The sequence below is a fragment of the Phoxinus phoxinus genome (genome assembly GCF_949152265.1).
Source record: "Phoxinus phoxinus genome assembly, chromosome: 2".
In the NCBI taxonomy this organism is placed as follows: Eukaryota; Metazoa; Chordata; class Actinopteri; order Cypriniformes; family Leuciscidae; genus Phoxinus; species Phoxinus phoxinus.
Window position 1 is genome coordinate 19,940,697 of NC_136877.1, and position 22,240 is coordinate 19,962,936.

The following is a 22,240-nucleotide window of genomic DNA, read 5'->3' on the forward strand; positions in this document are numbered from 1 at the left end:
TTTGCGAGATAAGAGGACTGTGCGCTTAATCCCACACACACACACTTTTTGTCCCTTTGCGCCATCCGATAAGGACGTGAAATGGCAGATGAGAGTCAGGAATGAAAGAATTATGGACAAATGAGAGAGTAAAGAGAGAAGTTTGGTCTGTTAGGTTGTGAAAATTAAACTGATAAACATAAATTTGTGGTTTATGCTGATTGTTGTATGTATTTGTGGCAGTTTGGAAATGAAATGTCTGGTGAGTGACACTAAAGGCCCGGGAATGGGCTCATTTTCTACGTTCTGCTCCGTCTTGCGCACAGTTGAGTGCGCGAACCTTTCAAAGTATAGCCTACTCCTTTGGTGGTGGGTGTGGAAAGAGGTGTTCGGAGCATGCGCACTATCGAGTGGACTTTGTTTTCAAGCGCTCAAGTGTCTCGCATATGTCCCTCCTGATTACGAAAATTACTTGCAAATATTGGGCTGCACGCGGACGGTGTGTGTACAACAGCGCATGCACTTAAAAACAAATTCCACTTGAAGCTTGGTTAATACTCCCCGTGTTCGCACGTGTGGGTGGTTTAAATGCAAGAGACCCCATTTCACGTCACATGGCAGTGTGCACAGCAGATTTTGCAACTTTTCATTCAGCTCCGCTTCCGAAGATGCACGACTTCGAGGCGAATCTGGTCGAGCATGTACATCTCCACACACCGGCACCCAGTTTGTGAGTGTCTAAATTAGTTGCTTGCCTGAACAAAATTAACCTATAGTAGTAGAAATAAGCCCTTTTGATGACAATAAAGGTATTTAAAGGTATTTTGGATGATTTAGAGGACAATTACTCCAAGTCGACCCCTGTCGTATCAATGAATAGTAAGGCAGGCGCATCAAGTGTAAACGCCTCGTCCGTTTGGGGAGGTGCGCGCAGTCCAGCCCGGTCTCACCCCAAAACGTCACATACTGACGGGTCTTGACCATACGTCAACATACGACGAAAAGGGTTGCCCTATAACGTCAATATGAGACGCAGACATAAGCGCACCAGCAGCGCCTCCTAGCGCTACCCTAACGCATACCTAAACCTACCCATAACCCGAATCGTCACACATGGACGTTAAAGGGTATGTTGCCGTATGGTCAAGACCCGTCAGTATGTGACGTTTTGGGGTGAGACTGTGTTACGCAGTCAGCGGTGGCCCGCGGTGCAGAGCCAGGCAAAACAAGCTAGGTTTGATATTGCGCAAGTGCCAAACGCGTTTTTCCGCGCTCAGGGCCAAAAGAGTATACTTTGATAGGCTTGCGCACTCAACTGTCTGCGAGATGGAGCAGAATGCGGAAAATGAAGTAGGCTTATACCTGGGGCTTAAAAATCCATAGAGTTTGAAAATAACGTACCACGCAACCCTAAACACAACTGATTGTTATGTCAAAATCAAACGTGAAATAATAAAGCATTTGCTGATGCAACCATGCCATTTGAAGTCTTTGAGCTCTTTATCATGACTCTCAGGACTGGTACTCAAGCGTTTCACAGCATTGCTGTACCAGGTGAGTCTCTTAACAAGTTTACCATGATGTGTTAAAAAGAAGAAGAGTAGTTGTTTTACTGCTACTAGTGTTCATTTCAACTGGAAACTGCAGTGAATTGTATTTAGTAGATATGGTTCGTGGAAGTTTTCGGAGGAAAATATGTGAGTAGAGTCATGTTTTTCCAATGAGCCTAGTTTTTCTTTACCATACATATCACCTCAGCATCGGAATGTTTTAATGATCACATAATGCCCTCAGTCATTCTGAACAGATGTCTGCACATATGAATGTATAAGTAAGCATCTACTCATAATGTCTTTGGTTACCATGGTTTCCTTAAGAAGGGTGAACCGTGTTTTACCATCATCAGTGGCTCATAGATTGTTTCAGTATCAAGGGCTAGTTTGCTTCCCTTTGTTTTTCTGTTCCCTTTGTTCTATGTTCTGTCTGTCATTAGTTACCATGTTTATTCATTATGATTAATTAGATCACACATGTTTACATTTGAGTTCATTGTCTTGTGTTTATTAGCTCTTCCGTTTGTTGCCTTTGTCTGATGTTGGATGTGTTTAAGTACACACTATTGCTTGTTTCTGCCTTTTATGTTGTTAAATTTAAAGATAAATCTAATATTTACGTGAAACCTTCCTATTCGTCATCATCTGTGGACCAGAACGTAACACCAACATAGTTTAGCTTCTAGTGAACAGTACGGTATTGTACTGGAGGGAACACTTTACAACATTGAAATGCTTGTAAAGTGCACTGATTTACATTTCATAGGATCATTTTACAGTAACCCTCAGTGTATCATGAAACTATCTATTATTCATCTAGTCGATTCATCTGTCAAGCTCTCTAGCTCTGTATCTATTTATCTACACATCTGTCTGTCACCTTCACCGTTCATTCATCATTTGACTTTAACCTGCTGAAGTGTGAAAGCAAAGTAAAGCAAATTCTTTGAAGGATGAGTCCAACTTCCAAGCCAAGGCCTCCTGTTGATTTAATGGAAGCATCTCCTGCGGGGCATCGTTGGTGGAAATTGGTAAAAACATGAAGTTCAGGAACAGTTGATGTATGTGTATTATACATATTCCATTTCAGTATTGCTTTTAAGAATGAGCAGTTTTATTTATCGAGGACGCATTAAAGGTCCCGTTTTTCGTGTGTTTTTGAAGCTTTGATTGTGTTTACAGTGTGCAATACAACACGTTTTCATGTTTCGCGTGTAAAAAAAACCCTGTATTTTTCACAAAATGTACTTATCTGTATACCGCTGTTTTCACTTTCCTAAAAACGGGCTGATTACTTCCTTGTTCTATGAAGTCCCTCCTCCAGAAATACGTAACGAGTTCTGAAGGCACAAGGCACAAGGAACCCTGTGTTGTGATTGGACAGCAGCTTAGCGCACGTTGCCCGGAAAGGTCACGCCTCTTACCATAGTGGAGATGCATGCGCTCAGTGTTATTGTAAGGTGATTTGACTCCGGGATGAAAATAACGGCGCCTCGACGACATGGCGACAAACACACTCTACAAACGCAACTCTTCCTCTTCTCTGTAGGAGCGCAACAAGACCATGCGCCCTTTTTTTTGTGTATTCCTGTCTGCGGAGGTTAGTCAAAACACTGTTCTAGTGACGTCATTAAAGCAGGATGTAGACGGATGTAGTCCAAACCGGCCGTTCGCTGTAGGCTTTGAAAGGGGACTTCTGTTAAATAAAATATCTCGCTTGGCATTGAACTTTGAGCTTTATAATTGTATAGGTATTATTTATGCTCTAACAGCAACATTACACACTAGCTAAAGTTAAAAAAATGGAATCACGAAGAACGGGACATTTAAATTGATCAAAATTGAGAGTAATACATTTTACATTGTTACAAAAAATAAATTCACATAAATGCTGTTCTTTTAAACTGTCTATTCAAAAAATCCTGGGGGGGAGGTGTAACATTGTCTACACTAAATAACAGCACTTTCTTTCAGCAAGACAAAAGAATATCAAAGTAAAAGTCCTGAAACATAAAACGCTGGGGAATCATCACAGGAATCTCCGACATCTAGCTATTTAATGGTTTTATGTCATTGTAATTAAATGTTGTTTTTCTGTAACATTCTTTGAAACTTCAACAGAGCTAAAGGCACACCTTAAGAAAAAAATGCTTTTTACCACATCACAAGTTTGCAGAATTTATATATATTTTTTAATTGAACCTTAATGGAGCAACAGATTTTGTTGGAAAATAAATCATAAAAGTGGTTTGTTTGTTTACAAATCGTATAAATGTATGAGGTGGCAAGGTGGGGCTTTTTATGGGGTAAAAGGCTCACCAGCATGAGGCAAAAGGCATACGTTTTGACAGCCGTGGCTAGGACGTAGTTCAAATATTCATCCAAACATTGACCTCTATAGGCTATGCACTGAATTAATAATAAACTATAAATGTGTAAACTATTTTTTTTGCTTCTTTTAAACTATTTTCAGTCGTAAAGTGAGCAGGATATAGTAAAATGTATGTGTTTATGATACTAAGTGGGAGCCAGCCCTCTCTAGCTCAACAGCGCCCCACAGTTTTACAATGGTGAAAAAATGGAACTGCAGCAACCTCTAATTGAGAGCCATTGGGGCAGATATCTGGCTGCCCCACTTATTTTCACGTTACCTCACGTAAACCTCTCTCCAGACCAAGACGTTATCAGTCCACTTCCGCTATGTGTCTGCATCAGGTCAGTAACTGTAGGCATGTCTGTTCTTCCTATATGTGGAGAAACGTATCAAATTAATGCAAGTATAAACCCTTTAGTATAAACATGCTCATGTGAATAGCTTTTCTATGCAGTAGTTATGTTGTGTTTGTTTTATGTTTGCTCTAGTAAGACATGCTTTTGTTTTCTTCTCTGCATGAAATTCCTAACTTGCAACATTCTAAATCAACTTTCTGAAGCAATAAATAATACATTAAGGCAATTGTATTCTATGCGTTTGTCCTGTGTACTGAAGTCTGCCAGTGCCAATCATCATTAAACGCTGAATAAACGCAAGGACATCAGAATTCTGACAAACGTGTGTCTGATCAGTGTTCAGAAATTAGAATACAAAGTTTACAAAATTAAAATGTGAATCATAAACTAATATTGATACAGAAACTTTAGCTGAAGTATTAGTTTTTTAATAATGTCTAGTTTAATAGTTGTTCAAAACAATAACTCTAGCAAAGGTTGTGCTATTTTCTGTTTATTTTGATAAATACAATACCAAATATTTGTTCAATAAATATACTGTCATTAAAATCTGTTCATTTTAAAAATACAGAAACAAATGTATTTTAATTCTGAAAGCATTGCAGGTTATCCCATACTAATGTAATATAGCATTACAATAGTAACAGTACATGTTATATACTCTTATATATGATTAATATCATATTTAAAATCAGGGTTTCATTATAAATATGGTGATTATCTATACGGTGGACACTCAACTTAATATGTTATTTACAATCTGAATATAACCATGTAATGTCAACTAATGGAAAAGTCAGCCAGATATTTATTATCATGTTAATTATTGTGGGTTTCACCAGCAAGGGGGCTTATACCCCAAATACCATACTTGTACATGTTCTCCTGTTATTGAAAAACTGTAGCTTGATTTACCTTGAACAAAACTGAAATTAGCTTTTTCAAGACATTTGTCTCAAAATATAGATATGGCGAGCATGAGGCCGAGGGCCGTGAGAGAACGGCGCGAGGACGGTTGCGTGATTTGTAATGAGCAACACGTGCGACGCAATGGTCTCGTATCTCTCACGGAAGAGCGGAAGCATAAAAGGAGGAGCGACAACAGTGAAGGACGAGAGAGAAAGGCCTGGATTTTACGTTGCTTGTATTATGTTTATTTTATTATTTTAAGTTTTTGAATGTTCGTCGGTTCCCGCCTCCTTCTTCCCATAACAGCAGCGAACCGCGTTACAATAGAAAATAATTTTTTTGATACTCATTTGCTCCTTAAATCTACAACATTAAAAAAAATATATATAGATTTTGCACAGAATCAAATTTGCATTGCTGTCCAGGATCAGCCAAATTTCCACGTGCATCTTGAAAAGTGGATGTTTAGGAAAGTTCTGTGGCAAGTTTTTGTGCCATCTAGTGGTTTAGAGGAAAAAATATGTATATTTTATGACACTTTTTACCACAGTGCGCCTTTAGCCCTGTTGTACCCTACCTATAATAATAATAATAATCAGTGGGTCTTTCAGGAAATTGTATAGTCCATCATAATTTAAATTAACAATAAAACAGAAATGTTACAAGATGGATTATGCTTCATGTCACTCTTAAATGAGTCTGTCTACACCACTGTTGACAGAACAAATAGCAGAATTAGACTGGAGGGTTGTATGCATATTTAGGTGCTGCTTTGGCTGAGGTTCATGAAATGTGCCTCGTGTATGCATTTAATTAAAGACATTTGCTGAAATCAGCAGGGCTAAAGCTGATGAATTGTTGGCCAGCCCTTGTTAAATAAGGAAAACGTGCATATCACTACTTTTTTTCCATTGAGGGTTTGAAGTTATTTAAGCTTTTTTATATCTAAGCTACATTATCACTTCAATAGTCCATTCTTTAAAGGTCTTCAGTACCATTCTCAGTCAGAGGTCATATTTAAATGTATTTTAAGAGACAAAACAGAAGTCTAAAATTGCTGTCTGAGTCTCTGTGTTCAAAGGTTCACTGACCTGGACAATGTCAAGCTGTGAGTGGCAAGACTTTCGACTTGAAAAAAAAATTCAAATGAATAGCATGTGATCGAAATTCCACGCATGCCATTTATTACATTTGAAAGGTGACTCGTCCCCTGAATCGTGGCTCGCGGCTTGTTCTGACTGTGTCATTTCAAACTCAAGGCCTCACTGAATAGCCTCTTGTAATCTGGTTGATTTAATGAAAGCGGGGAAGTAAGTGACAGGATTAAAAAAATGGTTAGCACCAGCTCAAAAGCCATTCTTTAACACTGTATATTGAACACTAAAAGTCACAACTCTAATTGCCTGCAGGGTTGAAGAGGGCGAAAAGGTCATGCTGATTGGGTTTCTGCTTCATACTGGGACAAAAGGAGAAAAGTTAACTGTGGCAAAACACTGATTGAATTGCCATTTCCCATCGCTACATCAAGCTTTTGTTTATCTATTCCCTATTCCTATCCTTTTTTAAAGAATATATTACACATGAAAGCGTGTACGACGAGGACCAAGGGAGGGCAGCTGTTTGGGTGGTAGACGAATGACAAGGCTATTGCCTTTCATTTCATCCCTTTATCATTCTCTTCTCTTTACACTTCGATCTTCCGTAGTCATGTTATAGCACGTCTACTTTCAAACAACACTCCTTGCTTCCTCACTGATAAAAATTATTATGTGGTGAAGTAAATGCAGGAAAAAACATTTCTACATGCAAAGTTAGTTCAGGCAAGATAAAAAAAAAAAAAGTAAATATAAGTATATTAGTACTCAATTCAAGCTTGTAGAAATGAATGCGTACATATCAATGATATAAAATTAAGTAAAACCTACTCAACTTTTCTAATACTGGTGTTCCCATCATGCACTGGGCCATGAATAATTAATAAGGTTGATTTTTCATTGTTTTCCAGTTGTATTTACACCGTTGTATCATTGCGTTTGTTGCTAGATTTGGTAACTTGCCATTTTGTGACATCTGGAGTTCATTTTCTACTCAAAATGACACATTCATATTCAAAAACGATCTATCGAATGTTATCGTCATTGTACCGTGAGTGTACCAAGTAGAGGTCTCTGTCTTCTGGTGCCATAATACTTCTATTATATAGATACAGTATGACATTTATACGATATTGTGGTTCAATTCAAGGCAAGGCAAGGTTAAATTTACTAAACTTAGTGAAGTAGAAGTTACTTAATTCTATATGTGAATTGAAATATTTTAAATATAATTCATTAATATTTGCCAAATTTATCCAATTAAATGTTGTCAATTAAATGTCAAATGAATGTTGAGATCAATAGTAGATTCTACTTACAGGTTAGTTGTACAGAGCAGTAGCAGTAAATGTACTTATAATGTGTTGGTGCAAATTGTTACGATGATTTCATCAAGTAAATCCTCCAAGTAAATTTTTTTTTTTTCAGTGCTCTTTGACCTCTGGCGTTAGGATTTCTGAACACCAAAGACTCAGTAACATAAACAGACTCACTGTCCCCTCATTCCGAATCATTTTTATCATTTTTCACTAAGTGCTGTATTGACTCTTTTCACTCTACAGGCTAAGTGCTGCACAGATCCCAGCATGCTTTGCAAGCCCAATTCAGATAATTAGGCCCGGCTGTGTCGATCAATAATGCCAGCTGGAAATAGGGTGGACAACAGATCACACCCCGGGCTGAGAGTGGTAGCACCAGAGGGAAGGATAGAGGGAGCAGAGGGGGAAAGAAGAGAGATCAGCAGGTGAGGCGCTTGGGAAGTGCTGAGTGATTTGTTCAGATATACTGCAAGGTACAGAGGACATGAGGAGAGGGCTAGGGGAGGCAGAAGGCATGCGGAGAGACTGTGGAGAAACATACACTGCCTACATCCGTCAAGCATGTTTTTATTTTTTTTATAGAATGATGGGGACTTTCTGTTGTTATTATGCAGAGCTAATGAGATTTTCTATTCTCTATTCCTAAAACTAATAGAGAATTTTAGATTTTCATTAAAACATTACTTATGATGTGCATCAAGCTGTTTTCCTCGAGGGAGCCGTTTTAGACCAATGTTGCTACTGTTAAGTGAAAATAAATCTAAAACTAATAAAACATTTCCATTAGCTAAAATTAAGCTAAAGTAAAATTAAAGTGCTAGATGGAAAACTGAAAACTATCTTAGAAATGTTGCCTTGGCAAATAACTGATATAACATAAGTTTCATAAAACAAAATTAAGCTAATTTGAAATAATAAAAAAATGATAAAAATGACAAAAGAATATCAAGCATAGTGTTAGTTCTGGCAGGTCACGTTAGTCAAGCTCGCATCAGCTGACTCTCAGCTGATCCACATATATAGGAATATGACGCCTATCACCACATACATATAAGCTCCTTCAGTATCTCGTTTTTCAGGAGCGAATTACCCTCCTACCTCCCCAGCTCCTCCTCTCGCCCTTGAATCAGAATAATTCTCGAATTATATTTGCATACATTCTGACACACACACACACACACACACACACACACACATATACATATTGTGTTTTCATGATTTATGGGGACTTTCCAGAGACCCAATGATTTTATATGTACAAACTGTATATTCAATATCCTTACACTGACCGTACCCCTACACCTATACATCAAACAAAACTTTCTGCATTTTTACATTTTCAAAAAAACATCACTTAGTATGATCTAGAAGCTGTTTTCTTCATGGGGAACATATGTCTCTTCAAATGTCCCCACAATAATTTTCCATCTTTGTGGGGACATTTTATCCCCATAATGTGGAGTTTAACAGGCCCCACACACACCCCCATACACAACCACACAACAACTCAATGCTGGCAGACTCCTGATGTTCCAGCATTGGGGCCTTGTGTTCCCTATTCACTGTGTAATTATAGTGAATTCCATCAAATCAGTGTGAATTAAGTGTGTTACTGTTGCAGTGGGCTGAATTCAAAATCAATTAGCCACATCACATGTAGAAATCAACAGAAAAGATTCATGCAGCTTTACTCAGTACTGAACATGTATGTCATCTAACAATGAGTATGGATGGTATAATGAGAACTGCTGATTATATAAAAATTTCAAATAAATCCTGGTAACATATTCCATGTAGTTCTTCGAAATAAATGTGTGGTCAGTTTTGTCAATGAATATTTTCCTCTGGATTAATATTGTCTCTTCATCACCACACTTATGCAACAAAGCTTAATTTAAAGCAAACACAATCACAGAGTAGAATTCAAGATCAAATCTGGCCCTGAAAAACTTTGCAAGCATGTCCACTGTGACTGACAGAAATGTGAGAGCCACATTGACAACACACAGCAGAAATAACCTAGCAAAATAAATAAGCAGACACAGAAAAACATGGCTGCCACTTGAAAAAAAAAAAGTTGTGCCGACTTTTGCAAACGCAGCAAAATCGAGACACAGCTGCATTTCCTCACTGAGTGTATACTGTGGAATACAAAGAACCGAGTGAAGTTATTCAACTAAATAAAACCACATATTTCTTTCTGTTTGTCTGTCCTTCCATTCGTCTGTCTTTAGTTTCTATCTGTGCAAATGAACTAGCATTGCATACAACATTTAAATAGAGGTAGAGAGAGATTGAGTAAGAGAATAAGATCATCTTAATATCCTTAAAACTTAAGACAAGCAGCTCAACTTCTGATCTGGAATTCATCTTTGTATTAACACTGGCTATGTTTACATGCACAACTTTTGTTTCAATCGGACTGAATTAATTCCGATTGAATAATCTGAATGTAGTGTTTACATGAACGCTAAACAAGTGATCGGGTTGATGTGCATGTTTAAATGTCACAAGCTTTAAATCAGAATAGGTTTTTTTTTTTTACATGCGCACACCGCATGCATATACAGAGTTGCCTGCTGTTATAACCATTCTCCTCCATTGATTCTTAATTTGTATTTAAAAAAATTGTATATAAACTGTTGTGCCGTGCTGCTTATATTTATCACGCATAAAAATGCCCCTCCCCGTGCCCAAAACTAGTCGTCTGTGGATGATAGTCTGAAATAACAAGTACTGGTGGGACATTGTCCTTCTCCACTTTACAGAAGCTGAGTGATAGGAGAATTTGACGGGACACTCATTTGACACTTTATTCAACAGGAAGAACAGCTTGTTCTGTGCGTCATACGTCATTACGCTATTCGTCATTGCACATGCGTACATTGCGCAGTCTTTTCAGTTTCGGTTTTCAATCCAATCAAGTGATTGCATGTTCTCTCGATCCGATTAGAAAAGGAAAAAAACACCCCATCAATCCGATCAAAATTGTATTCTGATCCAGCTCAATCGGATCGATTAAGGTGTTTACATGAATGCTTTTCAGTCCGATTGAGCCGTCAATCCGATTAACGGATTATTTGGTTGCATGTAAACGTATGCCATTGAGGGGAAAAAAATAAAAAAGAACGAGATTATTGACATGCCACAACAAATGTTACTAAATATGCGGAACAAAGTGAACCATTTACAAAATGACAAAGCACTAGCTTTCAATGTGCAGTGTGATGTTTTTAAGTAAATTTAAAAAATCTGTGATTATTTACTCACCATCATGTCATTCCAATTCTTTTATATTTGCTATACAATTCAAGAAATTGAACTGGCTTTTTGTCCAATGCACCCATCAATAAGACTTGTGAATGTATTATGTATACAAGCCAATATCTAAAGTTTACTGAAAATAAATAAACAAACAAACAGAGTTCTCCATTAAATGTTCCTCACAATGCAAGATTGAACTGTTGTTGGTCTTCGGAAATATACAAGCATTGTGCAGATGGCTTTCTATTTATAAAAACAATCGTTACAAATGGAAATGACTCTTAATTATGAATACCGTTGTGAGTTGGAAGTATCATCATCTTCTCACAGCTCCTTGTTTCTACATATAGGCAAGCTGGTATAACTGGGAACAATAATCACAAGGGGAGTGTCACATATAGTGCTATTTTGGATCTTTATTTTTAATAAACAACACATTGAAAGAAGATGTTTTAAAATTTATACATCCAATGTTTTATAGTCAGTTTAGTGACATGAGAATTGTTAGCAAAGGTCAACAATATCTCACACAAAGCTTGTTTTGATCAACAACTTTGGACATATTCACTGTACTATCTGTACAGTATCTTTGTCCAATCTTCTGCCAATAACAAGTGAGAATGTGATTGAATCATTAGTGGTTACATCACAGCGGTGAAGGAACAAATGAGGCCAAGGAACAAAAACATGTCAAGAGAACCAATTATGATACATGAAGGGCTACTAGAGAAGGTTTTTTTATACCTGAACTACATTATTAATCAGAAAGAAATAAAGAAGAAAAGGTTCCTAGGGGTTATCATTAGCTAAATATGTTTGTGAAACTTCATCAGAACTCAAACAAGGCTCGGTGTGCTTCTTCTTAAGGGATGTATCATCTAAATTAGATTAATAATGTGTCTAATATATGCACATACATTTCATAGTGCATATTTTTACAGGTGTGTTATAGTCCAATCAAATTTCCACATGTTTTCCTTTATATTAAAAATAAACTATGTATTAAATACAATGCAAATGTGAAAAAATTTTGTGAAATATTCTTGATGGAGCAAAGACATAAATGTAAATATGGGCAGATTAGAGACAAAAGAAGACTGATTGGGATACATTGTATGTCTTACACAGGGCAAAAGTGTGAATGTTTGAGGAATACGTTATGCAAGCAACTTGCTAAACACAGGTTAGACCTGTAGGGGAAGTTCCATGTCACCCAAAGTTTAAATCTGTTGAAAACGCGACAGCTTTACGTGGGTTTGTAAAGACAATAACCGACAACTACAGACTGAAACATAAGGGTATAAACACATTGAGTAACTAGATGAATAAGTAGGTGTGTGGTGAGTAAACATAAAGACTAACAAGGGTAACTATAGAAAATACAGGAACTAAACACAGGAAAAGACAACTGAGACAGGAAAAGACAACTGAGACAATAAAAGAATAAAGACACAGGGGATACGTCGCTGCTAAGTGTGTCCAGCACAAACACACAATATGGTGACCGCCATCACTGGAATTACCTCCGGTACCACCTGACTTGGATGCGCTTAGACCACCGGACTCAGAAACACCAGACTGCGAAGTGCTGAGACCACCAGACTTGGGACCACTGAACTGGGAAGTGTTGAGACTACCAGATTTGGGACCACTGGACTTGACCTGATCACTGCTCGTACTGATCTTAGAGGTGGATGTATCACATTAGCTGTCAGTCAGAACATTTGTTGTGACCCTTAGAGCTTGGAACATATCAAAAAAATATCTCAAGGGGTACATGATGTGTGGAGACTCTGGCATGGCGGCCATGACTTGACAAGACTCTGGCCTTGTAGGAGCGTTGAGTTCATCATCGATCATTTCTATAGTAAATGATGAACTATTAGAGCAAAGTCAAAATACTGAGCAAGAGTCCAGTGAGAGGTATGTTGAGGCATAAAACGAGATATATGTCCCTTCCACCGTGCTATTAATCCACACAGAAACAGATACAAATTTGTCTGATTTTATTGATTTCATTCTTCCAAGGTATGAAGGTATTGTGAGAGACGTGATTCATACTGCTGTCTATAACAAACCATTATGAAAACATATCATTTAAAATCTGATCACAAAACATTGTCAGAAAAAAAACGGAGCAAGTGTCTTTATGGACATAAATCATTGGCATGAATCCACTGGCAGTGTACATCTTCAAGCTTACTTAAAGTACAATTAAAATATATATTTCAAGTAAACTATTTACTACCTAAATACACTGTCAAAAAATATTGATGGTTTAACTTAAAAAAAGTGACCTGGGGCCTCATTTATAAAACTTTGCGTAGGATTTGCGTCAGAAGTGGCGTACGGATGAAACATAGGACGTGCGTACGCACAGAAATATTCGGATTTATAAAACCGTGCGCACGCACATCCTACGCAGTTTTCCCTTAATAAATCACAATCAATTCTAAATGTAGCGCAGCTTTTGCGGCTTCATGTCACACCCCTAGTTGCCCATAAATAGTCCGTGAAACGCCCACAAGTTAATATTCATCGATTGCGAAATCATGGCAAACACAGAGAGGAAATAAAAAAAAAGTAAAAAGTAGAAGTTATCGTTGGCGAGGTGGAAAAGAGGAGAAAATGTTGTTTTGAGGGAACAGTGTGGGCATTACTAATGCCAAAAAGGCACTTGAGTGGCAAAAGGTTGTAGACGCCGTTAATGCTGTAGCCTCACAACGGACCGTGGCCGAGACAAAAAAGAAATGGTCGGACAAGATCAGCCATTGTGCGTCATTACGCATTGTGATGGGGCATTTTATTTCCATCCATTTAATTGCATCTGACAAGCTACAGATGTCGGTTATAATCTACGTGGAAATGGGAAATAGTTCAGTGCAAATGTCATTTCTTGCAGCTTTCTGAATGGTTGAGACATACGTCATACGTTATTTTATCAAAAATAAAACAAACTAAAGGCATATGCATGAATAGGCTACTATGATTCCGTAGCTGATGAATTTTTTTTTACTATGAAAACAACTTTCCCCAGTGGACAATTAATAGTCTATCTATCTATCTATCTATCTATCTATCTATCTATCTATCTATCTATCTATCTATCTATCTATCTATCTATCTATCTATCTATCTATCTATCTATCTATCTATCTATCTATCTATCTATCTATCTATCTGTCTATAATTGCATCTAAATCTGCTCCGCCAGACGGACACATTGACGAGAATATCAGTTTTGTACATTATTTCGTTGTGTTTACCATATTATTTATGAGGATGAATTGCATAAAATGCCAATATTATTGCAGAACATATTTCACGTTTCTTTTTGCAAATATGTGTTAATTTGTATTTCTGTTGTAATTTTCGTTTGATTTTGTTTGTTTTACACTACAGATCGATCAAACGGGTGTTCGTGTAGGCTGTTAAAGTCTTCATGTTATTTATGAGAGGCAGCAGTAGGCCTATTCCCATTTCTTTTACACAACGGTCTACAGTTTTTACACACTTTCACGTGTTTCTTCCATCTGCCGACGGTGTCGCCATTTCTCATTTCACCCGTTTTTGTGCGTACGCCTGGGTCAGAGCTTGCGTGAAGGACCGCACATTTTCCCGTGAAGTTTACTTTTTATAAATACCAATTATTGCGTAGAGAGTGGCGTACGCCTTCTTTTGTGCGTACGCAACGTTTATAAATGAGGCCCCTGGTCACCTTCATTTTTGTTTGAGTTAATGAAGGAGATTAGTTGAATAAATAGAAACTCAAAACATCATGTTATCTGAACCTCATAAATTATCAAAGTTGATTTGTGATAACGCATGAAAATATTTTTTACAGTGTAGGAATCTAGTAGTATACTTAAAGTATAAAATGATATATAAATAATAACACTATACTTTAAATATGATGTGAATTTTTACATAAAGAAAGCTTACGAGTATGGTTAGAGTATAACAGCGGTAAAACTAGTAGTTTACCGAAACTGAAATTAATCTATCAGTACTTAAAGTGTACTTTCATAAATTAAAAAGGTCTCTAGAAGTATATAGCTAGTGAACTACTGTAACAGTATACCTAAACGTTTGATTGTACTGTAGTTCAGTATATTTGAGACAAAATACAAAAGACAAACTTAGTTTACTCAATGTTTAATTAACTATTAAACTTAACATTTAAATGTATACTTTTAAAAACTCAAAGTTTACTGCTGTTACATGTAACATTTAAAAGTATACTTTTTAAACTAAAAATTGGGCCAATTGACTAAGTATTGAAATGGTACACTTACTGTGTTCTCACACCGGGCGCGAATAGCGTGTCAAATTCGCACCTGCCTAGTTATACGCTTGATCACTTTGTGTCCATTCGCGCGTCAAGAGCGAAATTGACGCGCATAAAAACATAAGTTTGAAGCGAAATTGACGCTCGTCAGAGGCAAAAGTTTTGAAACCCGTTGGCGGCCATCTTTTTACAAGATGTGTGATGTTGATAGATCATAGAGAGCTAGAGAGCAGAACGGTGGCGTATGGGATCAGCGTCGTCGTATTTTGGTCCACCAGACCCTTCGGAGGCGAACCCAGTTTGGCGAGTTTTTCACCATTTGCTCCTGGAGCTGCGTCTGGATGACGTCCGCTTTCAGCGGTACTTCCGCCTGTTCCGTGGCCAGTTTGATGACCTGCTGTCCCGCATCGGAGCGATCATTATCATATGTCACTTTTTGCCACGTGAAGCAAGCAGGCTCTTGATTGGTTAACGCGGCGCGAATTGACGCAGAAGTTCAGATTTTTCAACTCAAATTCGCGTCAAACGCGTGAATGCACAAAAAGCACTATAAGATCATTCACGCGTAACGCGCAATTCCCACGAACTTGACACGCGAATGAGGCGTATTCGCGTCTACCGCGACGCACTCTACGCCTCATTCGCCCGCAGGATTTTTTTACGCGCGTAACGAGCCTGCTTGCTTCACGTGGCAAAAAGTGACATATGATAATGATCGCTCCGATGCGGGACAGCAGGTCATCAAACTGGGCACGGAACAGGCGGAAGTACCGCTGAAAGCGGACGTCATCCAGACGCAGCTCCAGGAGCAAATGGTGAAAAACTCGCCAAACTGGGTTCGCCTCCGAAGGGTCTGGTGGACCCAAATACGACGACGCTGATCCCATACGACACCGTTCTGATCTCTAGCCCTCTATGATCTATCAACATCACACATCTTGTAAAAAGATGGACGCCAAAGGGTTTCAAAACTTTTGCCTCTGACGCGCGTCAATTTCGCTTCAAACTTATGTTTTTATGCGCGTCAATTTCGCTCTTGACGCGCGTCTGCCGCCCGAATCTTTGCATTGACTTAACATTGAAATCACTCTATTCGCGTCCGGTGTGAACGCACCATTAGAAGTATTCAAGTATGCCTATAGCCATATATTGATTTTAGTATACTTGTCAAGCATACATGGAAAATATACTTTCTAAACTTCTAAAGATAAACTCAACTCTGTAAATGTATGAATTGTTGTTTCTAATTGAAATCTTATATAAATATTTACATTTTATGTGGCAGGGCCTTTTCTCTCAATGCAATTTCAATTTGACTGTCAATTTGAGCGCTGCAAATAAGTGGTTTGTGAGTTTCATCCATTTTGCCATCCATCTTCCCAGACAAACGCTTTTAAATGTATCAGTCAAGAAGGTTTTAATTTATTAAATTAATTGAAAAAGATAATTAATGTTTGTTTGAAACATTACATGCATCACGGTTTAATGTAATGAGATACTTACATGGTTATAATAAAGAACATCTCCAACGTTATTTGAAAAGCTTGAGCCTTAGAGAGAGTTGTCAATCGACAGATGGTTGTATGTGTAAGTGACTGGCAGGGAGCTAAAAAATAAGACACGAGCGGGTCAGTGAGGAGGTCTGCAATCTCAGCCCTCTCAGCCAGTGTGTGTTTGTGTGTGAGAGTGTGAATTTGAGAAAGAGACAAGAGATGAAGAGAAGGGTGACATAAGGATGTGTGTGTGCCCTTGCACTCTTGTGTGCTAAAGGGGTTGGAGTGTGTCTTCCCCATGCCGTGTTAGGAAGTGTGTGGAAGAGAGGGGAAGGGAACGGTTTGAGGTAGTATTTTACACCTTACGACATTTTGACAGGGCGAGTGCTCAGTGCTCTGTGGAGTGGGTTGTGCGGAGTGGGTCCTTTTTTTGAAGTTTCACACCTGTGAAGAGAGAGGGGGGGGGGGGGAGAGAGAGAGAGAGAGAGAGAGAGAGAGAGAGAGAGAGAGGGGGGGGGGTATATAATAATCTCTAGGCCTTTCTCAACATCTTTTCACATTCTCCTCGCTCTCTCTCTCTCTCTCCTTCGATTTCTGACAGTTGACTCAGACTGAGAGAGAAATCTCCCCCCTGTGGTTCTCCACAAAAATACAAAGATGTACTGTCACACACCACACACTTTTTTTCTTCTTCTCACACTCAGGATTTTTCACGCACAGATACTTTATTTTCGATGTATCGCTCTCTTTTCTCTCTCTTTCTCTCAAACACCCTTTTCTCTCCTTGTTTCTCATCTTCACACAAATATTTACCCTCCAGCACACACAAACAACAGTTTTTCACTTTTGTGTAAGTTGTAAGTGACAGTTTGATGCCACACCACAGCACAGCACACAGGTGAAGTGAGAAAATGACCAAACACAGAGATACTGAGAAAGAGCGATGCAGATATTAACTCAGATGTTATGTTCCGGTCGCCCGATTGTTCCCTGCAAAAGGAATATCATAGTGTATATTAAGTCATATGGCCATGTAAAGCCTGACATGAATTCATCTGAAAAATCTAATTTCTTTTATCCCCTTATATTGCTATAGTGGCATATATTGGCCACAGCCATTATTTAAAACAGTAATATCCTATACTAAACCTAAACTAATCTTGACAAACTATCATTTGAAAGCTTACAATCTCTAGTTTACATATTTGGCAACTGATTTTCAAAATAAATTACAGATGAGCCGTAATTTATCAATTTGCAACAAGAATATTTTCATAATCCGAAGGCGTGTTCAGACCTTTATTTTGAAATAGTGATGAACATGACAAATCATAAAAGAATGGTAGAAACTAGTTTGTTTTCATGCCAAGAGTTCAAAAGATAGCATCCATTCAATTATTTTAGAAAAAAAGGTCTGAAAATGTTTCAAATATAAAGAAAAAAATAATAGATTCACCATTTGTGATGTGGCAGCGAGCTAAAAATGCACATACGTGTTATTTTTGGACTGCTCTGTGTATGGGACACCGAGGGTGTCGCGACGAGGAGGCGGTCTCGCTCTCGTGTACCGGAACCGTTTTTGCTGCAGGTTGATCAATTCGGATTCTTTCGACTCCTTTGAGCTACAGATGACTAAGGTTGGAAATAATGATTCATTTTACTGTGTCTTAATTTACCGTCCTCCTGGTTCTGCTCGCTTGTTTTTAGATGATTTTGCAGAGTTTTTATCTTCAATTATCAAACTTGAAAAGGTTCTGATACTTGGGGATTTTAACTTGCATGTTGATGACTCTTCATGTTCTGTGGCATCTGAATTCTTAACACTCACTGAATCATTTCATTTTAAACAATGTGTTTTAGGCCCTACACATATAAAAGGTCATACTTTGGACCTTGTTTTTGCATTAGGTCTGAGCATCGACCATTTGAGTGTTATGGACATAAATGTGACAGATCATTGTTGCATATTTTTTAATATGTCTTCTAATGTTGATTGTCTTCCTTGTAGACCGATGTTGCAAAGACGTATTATTAATCAAGCTACAGCTGAGAAATTTTCTGAGTCATTTGACCCGAGTTCTTTTATTGATTGTAAAAATGCTGAATTATTCCTGCAGTCTTTTAATAATCAGTGTCTGTCGGTTTTAAATCTAGTTGCTTCCTTGAAAAGTAAAAGCATGTTCCCTAATAATGTGTGCCCTTGGATGAATGATGATATAATGTCTTTCAGGAGAAAATGCCGTAAAGTTGAACGTTTATGGAAATCCACAAGTCTGGAAGTACATAGATTGTATTTGAGGGAGCTTATCTCACTGCTAAATGTTAAGATAAAACAGGCCAGGTCAGATTATTTTACTAATCTTGTAACTCAGAACAAGAACAATTCTAGAGTTCTGTTTGATACGATATCTAAGATAGTCTCTCCCCTTGCTCCCCAAGTGCCTGTACACTCAAAGAGTGATTGCAATAGGTTTTTACATGCTTTTGTAAACAAGGTGCATGATATTAGAAATACTACAAATCCATCTCTTGATGTCATTTCATGTGGGTCAGCTGCCTCATACACTTGGGATAATTTTTCACCTATCAATCTAGATGATATTAAGAGCATATTAAGTAAAATGAAACCATCTTCTAGCCCGCTCGATGTAGTGCCGACTTTGTTGTTATTTAATGTATTTGATTTACTTGGACCATTGGTTGTTAAAATGATTAACCTTTCCCTTTTAAGTGGATCTGTTCCCAGTCATTTTAAACAAGCAGTTGTCAGCCCTTTACTAAAGAAACCTAATTTGGATTCTTCTGTGCCAACTAACTATAGGCCAATATCTAAAATGCCTTTTTTATCAAAAATTCTTGAGAAAGTGGTCGCTGGCCAGCTGATTACATTTCTTAATGGTAAAAACATACTTGATAAATTTCAGTCAGGTTTCCGGAAATGCCATTCAACTGAGACGGCACTTCTTAAAGTTTCAAATGACATTCTGATGGCTGCTGACTCAAGACAGTACACAGTGCTGATTTTACTCGACTTATCTTCTGCGTTTGATACTTTAGACCATACGGTCCTGTTAAATCGATTACACGATGAAATGGGTTTTTCTGGTGTTGTTCTTAGTTGGTTTACCTCTTACCTGAGCGACAGATCATTTTGTGTGTCCGTTAATAACATTCTGTCAGATATGACCCCTCTGTTGTATGGAGTTCCTCAGGGTTCAGTTTTAGGTCCTCTCTTGTTTTTGTTATATATGAGTCCGCTTGGTGAAATAATCAGAAATTTTAAAAATGTGTCTTATCACTTTTATGCTGATGACATTCAGTTGTACTGCTCTTTTAATGATTCTGAGTTTGAAAAATTAACGGATTTATTGGAATGTCTATCATGCATTAAGTCTTGGTTATATAACAATTTTCTACAACTGAATACAAAAAAGACTGAAACTATGATCATTGCTCCAGAACAAAAAATATCGCAAATTAAACAACACCTCTGTTCCTTGGACTCCTCTGTCCAGACGAGCCTAAGAAACCTTGGTGTTCTGTTTGACCAATCGATGTCCCTGGATGGTCATTCTAGACAGCTGGTCAGAAACTGTTTTTATCAATTGAGAAATATCTCTAAATTAAGAACAATACTGCCCAAAACTAACATGGAGATGATCATTCATGCTTTTATTTCTTCACGGTTAGATTATTGTAATTCTCTTTTTACTTGTTTTAACAATTGTTCTTTGAACCGTCTTCAACTGGTTCAAAATGCCGCAGCCAGGCTTTTAACAGGAACAAACAGAAGGGCACACATTACTCCTATTTTATTTACTCTCCACTGGCTACCGGTAAAATACAGAATTGATTTTAAAATTTTAATTTTAACTTTTAAAGCACTACATGGACAGACGCCTCAATACATCACTGACATGTTGACCCCTTACTCTTCGTCTCGTATTCTTCGCTCCTCAGGTCAGAATCTCCTGATGGTACCTAAAACCCGCCTTAAAACTAGGGGAGATCGTTCTTTCCAGGCGACTGCTCCAAAATTGTGGAATGCCCTGCCCTTGTCGTTGCGTGTGGCCGATTCTATTGTTTCTTTTAAAAAGCAGCTGAAGACACTACTATTTAGACAAGCTTTTAATTGATTGTGCTTTTATGTTTTATGTTAGTATGATGTTTTTTAAATGGTATACTTGCTACTTGTAAAGCACTCTGTGATTCTTTCTGTGACGGGTGCTATATAAATAAAGTTTATTATTATATTATATTTTTGTGTTAGAGGTTGAATTCATTTCAAAATCTGCCAAACTTCCAATACTACTTCTGAATAGGATGTCTACTTCATAAATTGAAATTGAAAATTGTAAAAATAATGGTTCAGATCACTCAAACAACATATGGAAATGGAGGCGCCCTTATATGGGCAGTAATGTCAACTAGTGAAAAAAGTTTGGTACTGCGCCCAAACAAAATCTCACTAAAAGCTTATTTTTTGAGATATCAAACTAAAAATTTAAACACAACTTTTTCAGATTTTTGAAAATATATATTTTATATAAAATATGAATAATTAAATTTGTAACATTGTAGCCTACATTTTCATAAACTCAAACTTCTATAACTTTTTTCTGTTTAACTTTCTTAATTTATTTCACTTCTACAACAATCTGCCAAATGTCTTCATTAAAACAAGACCAATCTTACATCTATATTCCATTAAAAGCATTCTTGAATTACAAACATTTAAGTTCGGAATGTGCATTTTCATGTCTATAAAAAAAAGGGGCTGCCACTTAGAATATATGTATTTATATTTATCAGTTGTCTCTTAACTCAATAATGTCTAGTTATAGTTTTATCATTTTTGTAGTTTAATTGTACTATTGTAAACATAATGTAATTAAATAGTGATGACTGAGATATTCAAATATTCCTCAAAAATTCAGCATTCATTTTCATTTTAGTTCACAGTGCAATTAAAATACAACTTAGGTCAAATACAACTTTTGATCCTAAAAAAAATATTAGTAAATGTTGGCATTAACATTAGCTAAGATTAATGAATTCTGTGTTCGGAAGCATTGTTCATCTTATTGTAAATTGTTACCATTTCATCATACTGGAAATCATAAAGCATTCCTAATGAATGGATTTCTCCAGATTCTGAGTGTGTAGAGAGCAGTGAGCACTGCATAATAGGGATCTCTGAATCGGAACATGGCTCATGATAATGAAGAAAAGAAAGAAAGAAGACAGAACGGGAGATCAGTCACAATCTGCCCTGTCATACGGAGATGTCCCCAAACATTATGTCTCTCGTTCTCTCCTCATTGACGGGGCAGATTAAGGAACACTGGGGGTGGGGAACATGATGCATGCTGCTACGCTGCCTGGGCCTCGATAATAACACCAGTGCCAACCTCAACACCTGCATATTATGGGTGGATGGAGGGGGGTTAGAACATTGTGTTAGCTTTTATCAACCACTTCTGCACAGGCTTATACAGGGAGGGTAAGACGGATAGGTGGGAGGAGAGAAATGTGTACTATTGAGTTATAAAGGAAAGGAACGTGAGGGTGAAGATACAGAACTGAACGAATAGAGAAAGGATTACATAGA